Source organism: Aegilops tauschii, chromosome 7, assembly GCF_002575655.3.
Source record: "Aegilops tauschii subsp. strangulata cultivar AL8/78 chromosome 7, Aet v6.0, whole genome shotgun sequence".
NCBI lineage: Eukaryota > Viridiplantae > Streptophyta > Magnoliopsida > Poales > Poaceae > Aegilops > Aegilops tauschii.
In genome coordinates, this window is record NC_053041.3 from 95,115,766 (window position 1) to 95,125,878 (window position 10,113).

A 10,113-nucleotide genomic window follows, 5' to 3' on the forward strand; every position below is an offset into this window, starting at 1 on the left:
TGGTCCTGATACTAGGCAGAGTAGCCAGTCGATATTTTTAGCTGGTTCTGGTTTTGCTGATGGGGATGAGGAAGGGGATGAAATGCAGAAGATTATGGAGGAAGAGGACGAGGATGGATTGGTGGAGGAACTGGATTCTGAAAATTCTGAGGATGAAGTGGAGGTACCGATTCCTTCTGCATGGGAGCAGGACATATCCACCGGCCTTACGGTCAACGATGGCCATGAGACTCCATGGCAGTATAATCTGAACCAAGTACAGATAGGGGCTATGTTTGATACAAAGAAAAATTTGAAGTACGCGGTGATAAAGTGGGCTATGTCTACGTAGAGGGTTTTCCGGACACACATATCAGGTCCAACAAACTATACTGTGAAATGTGTTGAAACAGGTTGTCCTGGGAAGGTGCACGGGCACGTGCCGAAGTATGACATCCACTGGGTTGTCACCATTGTCGTCCCACATAATTGTGTGAGGAAGAACCTGCTGGTGAAGCATCCAAACCTGACTTCAAGTCTCATTGCGCAACTCTTGTATATTGAGATAGTAGAGAAGAAAGATATGGAAGAAAAACAAATCCAGACAACAGTGAAGGTCAGATGGAATTATGTCATTCCTTAGGGGAAGGCTTGGAGGGCTAAGCAGAAGGCTATGGAGGAAAGGTTTGGGACGTTCTTCGACTCATATGATAATGTTGTCCGTCTCCTTGGCATACTGAAGGAGAGGAATCCCGACACTTATGTGAACGTACAACACATGAGGTTGCTGAGTATACCAGATTTCAAGGTGTTGAAACGAGTGTTCTTCTCTTTCGCTATGTGCATAGAAGCTTTCCGGCATTGTCCTCCTGTTATGTTTGTGGATGGTACATTCCTGACCGGTCAGTATAGAGGGCAAATCCTAACTGCTATTGGTGTGGACGGGAAAAATCAAATCATCCCACTTGCCATGGCATTTGTGGAGGGTGAGAACTTTCCCAGCTGGGTATGGTTCTTCTGGCAAGTGAAAATTGCCATCGTGAAGGACCGACCAAACGTGTGTTTCATTCATGACAGACATGCTGGTATATTGAAGGCCGTGAAGACACTACGTAATCCAACAGTTGACGAACCAACACCTTGGAGGGACTTGCAGAGCCGGTGGTGCATGCGCCATCTTGGGGCTAATTTCTTCTCACAGTTCAAGAACAAGCGGTTGATGAACTTGTTCAAAAAATTATGCAAGCAGAGCCAGCAGCGCAAATACGGATTTATTTGGTCAAAACTAGATGAGTTTACTAAGAAGCAGGTCCGTGCGAGGAAGAAAATGGAAGAAGACCAGGTTAAATTAGCAGCACTCATCGCGGAGCTAGAGGAGCCAGTAGGTCTTTGTGACTTGCCAGCAATTGACCCTCCTAATACTAAGAGAAAGAAGGGAAGGACAATAAAGAATTTTTCTGAGTGGATAGAGAAAGAGCCTCCAGTGAATTGGTATTTGCTACATGACACACATGGGGATAGGTATGGCCACATGACAACCAATCTTGCAGAGGTGTATAACTTTGTGCTGAGAGGGAATAGAGCATTGCCACTCATAGCTATTGTGGAGGCTATATTCCATGGCACTTTGAGATATTTCAGAGAAAGGCACGAGTTAGCAAAGAAGCATATTGAAGATAATCACAACACACCTTATTGTAGCCGTGTCATGAAATACATGGCAAAGAAGATAGAGAAAGCAAAGAAGCACACTGTCAGACTCATAGGGAATCAAGAAAGGAGGTATGAGGTTCAGCTTCCTACCGATGGTTTTGGTTCTGGACATGAGGTGAAGACACACGAGGTAAAAATTGGAACGGAATTTTATCCAACGTGTGAGTGTACATGCAACAAACCGAAGTTGTTGCACCTACCTTGCTCTCAGGTGTTGGCTGCCTGTGGCCAAATTGAGTTGGATGCCATCTCCTTCGTGTCCCCATACTATTTAAAAGAGGCAGTGCTCAACACATGGACAGGTGAGATCACAGGGTTTAGAGTCGTCGGCAATTTCAACAAGGTAAACGACGGTGAGAGAGTATGCATCCCGCATCCAGACCTTCGACAAACAAGTAGGGGCAGACGAACGGCCCGTCGCATCCGAAACGATATGGACCAATCTGAAGCTGGTGGAGCAACCAGACAATGTTTGTTATGCGCGGCTTATGGGCATAGGATGAAATATTGTTCCGACCTGAACAAAGATGGTGCTTCCACATCGACGGCTGCGACAACAGGAGCAAGAGGCGGACGTGGTCGTGGTAGTCGAGGCCGAAGGGGCGGACGAGGAAGAAATAACTCACGAGCTATATAATGTGTCGTACTGTGTTTCAATATGTAATATGTCAGGACTATGTTTTAATATGTAATATGTCAGGACTATGTTTTAATTTGTAATATGTCAGGACTATGTTTTAATTCCTAATATGTCAGGACTATTTTTTAATTTGTAATATGTCAGGACTATGTTTTAATTTGTAATATGTCAGGACTAAGTTTTAATTAGTAATATGTCAGGACTATGTTTAATTTGTAATATGTCGTACTATGTTTTAATTTGTAATATGTTTGTACTATGTTTTATTTGCACCTGAGATTTGTTGTTTGAATTGCAGATATGTCTTTGTATCCGTTGCTTAATGGTAACATCGATAGAAAGCACCGGGGCGCCCTTATGGAAGCGGACAAGAACTTAGACGAGTTGGTCACTCGTACCCCAAAGACTAACTGGATGATGCACGATTCATGGGTTGATAGGTATGTGTGCATATAATGGAATCCATATAATGACTTACTATGTTTGTCATACTTTTCATAGTCGCTAACAATCTCTTTATTTTGTAGGTTAAATTGGGCTGGACTTCTACCCTTGGCACGATTGGTTGAGGGTACATTGGATGAGTGGGTTGATGGTCCGGACTTAGATGAGGCAGGTGAACCATTGCAGTTACACAAGAGACAAGTGAAACGTTCCTCTTACGACAAGTCACTCCTTACCTGCTTAGTAGATAGATGGAGACCAGAGACACATACGTTTCACTTTCCCTGGGGAGAGATGGCGCCTACTTTACAGGATGTGTCTTACTTGTTGGGATTACCTCTGTCTGGTGCTGCCATAGGTCCCTTAGAGGCAGAATCTGGTTGGCAAGCAGCGAAGCAGACCCGTTTTTTGGCTGCGGTGCTGACTACTAGGGCCATAGACAACGATCCTCACGGGCCTCTTTTTAGATGGTTGAGCCATTTTCAGGTAACCTTCACGGCCACTTAAACAAATGTTGTTTTTTTAGTTCCCCGATGTTCATACAATCATTACGTTTCTATGTAGATTGTCTCGTTAGGATATCCCGATGTTCAGTTGTCGGAGGCACAAATTGACCGGTCCCTAGAGGCATATATTCTTTGGCTGTTCAGCAAGACGATGTTTACGGAGAACCACGTGACCACTGTCGATGCACGACTCATCGGTATTGCACGAGAGATAGCTGACACATGTTGCCCTGGGGATATTTTGCAGAGGAGTTTTGGTTCTGCTGTGTTAGCGGCTACGTACAGAGGCCTGTGCAAAGCTTGCTTGTCGAAGTCTAGAAAATCTAGTCTTGTTGGATGTCCATTATTGTTGCAGCTCTGGTCATACGAGAGATTCCCTATTGGACGACCTTATGTCTACGTTGATAAACCTTTTGGTTTGGAAGACTTAGCTGGGGCTTATGTGCCTGCTATCGGCGACTTGCCTACTATGGGATCTGTTTGGGCACGGCGAGAGGTACTTTTATATTAAGTAACAACTAATTCCATTATTTCTTGCCATTCAATAGTATTACTAATGCTTAATTGTTGTCATGCACAAAGACAGTTTGCGCATAGCCAGGTTAGGGGATGCTACCCGTCCTTCACGGTGCAGTTTGATAGTTTGCACGAGGATCAAGTTATCTGGGAGCCATACTCGCCTCAGGCTATATCATCGAGGTGCCCAGTTGGGATTTCTGGATTGTGCACTAGAGATCGGCACTATTGGATGACCAAGGCCATGTTGGTGTTCGACGTGACGGTTGAGGAGATGGCTCTTCATAGGGTGATGAGATAGTTCGGTCTATATCAAGAGCCTGAGATTCCAGATATTCCACATTTGCCAGAACACGTGCACAAGTAAGTACTAATACTATTTTAGTTGTCAGCTCTGCATTCATAATATACCTAATCATGTATCGCGCATGTCAATCTCAGGGGCAGTCGCCTAGGAGGAAACAAGTCCATGGCTTATTGGCTTAAGAGCATTATCCCTTACATTGACGAATGGACTACCGCGCCGACAAATATCTGGGGTGAGGTTCGCCCCTTTAACTGGGAAATGTTCGGGTTGTATCTGCAGCGTTACCGGCATACAACGAGGATCTACTTGGTTCCATCAGCTGCTCCTAACCAGATCGAAGCCCCTCTCACCAGCGATATGTACCCAACTGCCTCTGTTGTGGGAACTAGACACCACGCGGTACGTGCCTTGGTTCTCATATGTTAAGTCTTTTGTTAACCTGGACATATTCGCTTGGTTATCTGTTTGTGGTGTCTATCATACAACAAGGATATAATTGGTGAACTCTTCGTGTACAGGGTGACTTGACAGTACAGGCATGAGAGGAGGTTTCCGCCTTAATGCAGCGCTTTCAGAGGGGAGAAACTATCCCACCGCGAGAGGGCGTCTCATGGTTGAGGCGTATTGATGACAAACTACACGGGATTTACGCAGCTGTTACGTGTAGACGGTCTTTGGATGTTGTACTTCCTCCTCCAGCACATCGTCCGCCACGTCCCTCTGTACAGCATTCAGAACCACGACCCTCTGTGCACCATTCAGAACCACGACCCTTTGTGCACCGTACAGAACCTCATCCTTCACAGCCAGGGACCTCTTCCTGGCATCAGCCACCTCCTTCACAGCCAGGGAGCTCTTCCTGGCATCAGCCACCTCCTTCACAGCTAGGGAGTGCTTACTGGCATCAGCAGATGGAACTAGGTAACACTACTCACTACATTCTTTTCAACAGTGTAGTAATCGTTCCTGCATTCTCAGCAGTCACTGATGCTTACTGGTGGTGCTTCGTTCATGTATTTGTATCAATTTTACATGTTCTTCAGGCGGCAACCAGTCGCAACCGTTCATGCATTCAGTGCAGTCACCGATGCTTAGTGGTGGTGCTTCGTACTTTGAGGGCGACGGCGAGGATGATGACCAAGCTACAAACATTTATGGCTTCTCGAAGACAGTGTTTCACACTCCACCACCACCACCGACGCAGGAGACACAGACCGTGACAGACGAGTTTAACTATGGTCGTGGTTATCGCAAGCCTCGTCCACCGCCTCAGCGCTTATCGCCTTCTGGTCCTCGTCCGAGGAAGACCCAGAATCGTTGTCGTCCCCCGTAGTGATATGCTTATCTATCTATGTATGACTCATTATCTATGTTAGTTTCAGACTATTCGCAGCTGTGAGTCAGTATTTATGTATGAGACATGCTTCATGTATGTGTTACTATCGCACTTGCTTCTATCTGATCAGGAGATATATATTTTTTTATGTATGCGAGAGACATATTACTATTAATTCGCATTCTTATTCCAGTTACATTTCCAAAGAGACTACAACCGATAATTAAGATACAAGTACATCTGAATTAAACGGTGCGGCTGAACTTGTGCAATACATCTTACATACTACAAAATGAAATTCAGATAGAACATAATGCCCTACAATAATACAGTACAAACTAATAATGCAAGAACATTTGAATGAAACGGTACAACTGGAATACATCTTACATACTACATGAAGTCATCATCGTCATCCTCCATTGATGCAGCCCTCTTGCCCTTCGACGATGCGGTCCTCTTGCCCTCCATCGATGCAGAACTCTTGCCCTTCAAGGATGCAGAACTCTTGCCCTTGGACGATGTAGAACTCTTGCCCTTCAACGATGCAGAACCCGGAAGTGGCGGCATGAAGATATCATCTTCGTCCTCGCTCTCCTCAGTCCATAAAAATGTATTCTTTGATGCAGTCCTTCTGAAAGTTTCACTCTTCGGCTCCACTACCTTCTTCCACCTTTCATGCAACCTAAGAAGTTCTTTACATACCTCCTCATAGGTCCTTTCAGGCCACCCAGACCTACGTAATTCGTGAGCCAACTCATTCATTATGGTGTCACTACCGGTGAGTTCGTCCCATGGAACTATCCTATTGTCCATCCTGAAATTGGTAGCTAGACTCAGAAGAGTCCTGCTCATCCCAGGGTGAAAACTACGATCGAATGGATAATGGGACATCTCGACTACACTACACTGGAATGCTTATCCACCTCCGCCTGAAGGGGGTTTTATAGATAGAGAGCAGAAAATGGCGGGAAAGAATGACTACGGTATGGCCGGAAAGGGTTGGCGGGAACATATGGTGGGAAGGGGTTGGCGGGCAGGGGTTGGCGGGAAGGGGTTGGCGGGAAACGGGTGGCGGGAAAATACATTTCGGCCTAATGTATGAGCCATGCAACTTCGGCCTACACTAGACCAAAAAGGACTTTTCGGCCTACACTTGACCAAAAAGTGTATTTCGGCCTACACTTGACCAAAAAGTGTATTTCGGCCAAGAGGTGGCCGAAAACAGCCTTTTCGACCAGGTCCCCGCCATTTCGTCCAAGGCAAGGCCGAAAAGCCTATTTCGGCCTAGAGGTGGCCGAAAACACCCATTTCGGCCAACGCGTGGCTGACGGGGTGCTAGTTTTGATTTTTATCCACATCATGCTATAGTTTCCGAATTTGCTATAAAATACGTCATAGTTTTGGAAAAAAAATCACCTATTATGGCATTTCCATAGCCATTCTGAGATATATTGCCATGCAACTTTCCACCGTTTCATTTATTATGACATGTTTCATCATTGTCATATTGCCTTGCATGATCATGTAGTTGACATCGTATTTGTGGCAAAGCCACCATCCATAATTTTTCATACATTTCACTCTTGATTCATTGCTCATCCCGGTACACTGCCGGAGGCACTCATATTGAGTCATATTTTGTTCTAGTATCGAGTTGTAATCCATGAGTTGTAAATAAATAGAAGTGTGATCATCATCATTATTAGAGCATTGTCCCATGAAAAAAAGGAAGGCCCAAAAAAAGGAAAAAGAAAAGAAAAGAGGGGAACAATGCTACTATCTTTTTTCCACACTTGTGTTTCAAAGTAGCACCATGATCTTTATGACAGAGAGTCTCTTATTTTGTCACTTTCATATACTAGTGGGAATTTTTCATTATAGAACTTGGCTTGTATATTCCAACAATGGGCTTCCTCAAATGCCCTAGGTCTTCGTGAGCAAGCAAGTTGGATGCACACCCACTTAGTTTCTTCTGTTGAGCTTTCATACATTTATAGCTCTAGTGCATCCGTTGCATGGTAATCCCTACTCCTTGCATTAACATCAATTGATGGGCATCTCCCTAGCCCGTTGATTAGCCATGTAAATGTGAGACTTTCTCCTTTTTTGTCTTCTCCACACAACCCCCATCATCATATTCTATTCCACCTATAGTGTTATGTCCATGGCTTACGCTCATGTATTGCGTGAAAGTTGAAAGAGTTTGAGAATACTAAAGTATGAAACAATTGCTTGGCTGAAACCGGGGTTGTGCATGATTTGGATATTTTGTGTGACGAAGATTGAGCATAGCCAAACTATATGATTTTGTAGGGATGACCTTTCTTTGGCCATGTTATTTTGAGAAGACATGATTACTTTGCTAGTATGCTTGAAGTATTATTGTTTTTATGTCAATATTAAAAAAAATTCTTGAATCTTTCGAATCTGAATATTCATGCCGCAATAAAGAAAATTACATTGAAAATTATGTTAGGTAGCATTCCACATCAAAAATTCCGTTTTTATCATTTACCTACTCGAGGACAAGCATCAATTAAGCTTGGGGATGCTTGATATGTCTCCAACGTATCTATAATTTTATATTCTTCCATGCTATTATATTATCCATCTAGGATGTTTTATATGCATTTATATGCTATTTTATATGATTTTTGGGACTAACCTATTAACCTAGAGCCCAGTGACAGTTTCTGTTTTTTCCTTGTTTTTGAGTATCACAGAAAAGGAAAACCAAACGGAGTCCAATTGACCTGAAATTCCACGGAGATTATTTTTGGAACAGAAGAAGCCCACGGAGTAATGGAGATGGAACAGAAGAGTCCCGAGGCACCCACGACGGTGGGGGCGCACCCTACCCCCCTGGGCGCGCCCCCTACCTCGTGGCCGCCTCGGAGACCCCCATGACTTGTTCCCGACGCCAACACCTCTTATATATACCCAAACTTCCAGAACATAACATAGATCGGGAGTTCCACCGCCGCAAGCCTCTGTAGCCACCAAAAACCAATCGGGACCCTATTCGGGCACCCTTCCGAAGGGGGGATCCCTCACCGGTGGCCATCTTCATCATCCCGACGCTCTCCATGACGAGGAGGGAGTAGTTCACCCTCGGGGCTGAGGGTATGTACTAGTAGCTATGTGTTTGATCTCTCTCTCTCGTGTTCTTGATTTGGCACGATCTTGATGTACCGCGAGCTTTGCTATTATAGTTGGATCTTATGATGTTTCTCCCCCTCTACTCTCTTGTAATGGATTGAGTTTTCCCTTTGAAGTTATCTTATCGGATTGAGTCTTTAAGGATTTGAGAACACTTTATGTATGTCTTGCATGTGCTTATCTGTGGTGACAATGGGATATTCATGTGATTCACTTGATGTATGTTTTGGTGATCAACATGCGGGTTCACTGACCTTGTGAACTTATGCATAGGGGTTGGCACACGTTTTCATCTTGACTCTCCGGTAGAAACTTTGGGGCACTCTTTGAAGTTCTTTGTGTTGGTTGAATAGATGAATCTGAGATTGTGTGATGCATATCGTATAATCATACCCACGGATACTTGAGGTGACATTGGAGTATCTAGGTGACATTAGGGTTTTGGTTGATTTGTGTCTTAAGGTGTTATTCTAGTACGAACTCTAGGATAGATCGAACGGAAAGAATAGCTTCATGTTATTTTACTATTTACTCTTGAATAGATCGATCAGAAAGAATAACTTTGAGGTGGTTTCGTACCCTACAATAATCTCTTCGTTTGTTCTCCGCTATTAGTGACTTTGGAGTGACTCTTTGTTGCATGTTGAGGGATAGTTATATGATCCAATTATGTTATTATTGTTGAGAGAACTTGCACTAGTGAAAGTATGAACCCTAGGCCTTGTTTCGAAGCATTGCAATACCGTTTGTGCTCACTTTTATCATTAGTTACCTTGCTGTTTTTATATTTTCATATTACAAAAACCTATATCTACCATCCATATTGCACTTGTATGACCATCTCTTCGCCGAACTAGTGCACCTATACAATTTACCATTGTATTGGGTGTGTTGGGGACACGAGAGACTCTTTGTTATTTGGTTGCAGGGTTGCTTGAGAGAGACCATCTTCATCCTACGCCTCCCACGGATTGATAAACCTTAGGTCATCCACTTGAGGGAAATTTGCTACTGTCCTACAAACCTCTGCACTTAGAGGCCCAACAACGTCTGCAAGAAGAAGGTTGCGTAGTAGACATCAATGCTCTAGTTGAAATGCCTTTTTGCATGAAGCTTCCTTGTCCTTGTACGTTTCTTGCGCAATTTTGTCCTACAAAATGGAAACAATGTCAAATTGTGCAACCGCTCTGAGTTGTACAAAAGATTTGCGCTACTTGGGACATGAAAACGAACTCACATAGTCGGCGTCAGCGACACCACTTGGAGGTGCATTGTGGACTTGCATCAAGAAAGCAACCCAACAGCTACAAATCGGCTTGATCACATTCCAACGACCTTGAAGAGACCTACAAATTGACGATGCAACGTGACTTTATTTTGCCCTAAGGGGTTGAGCATATAAACAAATAAGTGCATGGCAACCTCTGCTTCCCTCTGTGAAGGGCCTACCTTTCACTTTTATGCAAGAGTCAAAGTTTTCTCTCTATTCCTTTTTTTTCTCCTTTGGCAA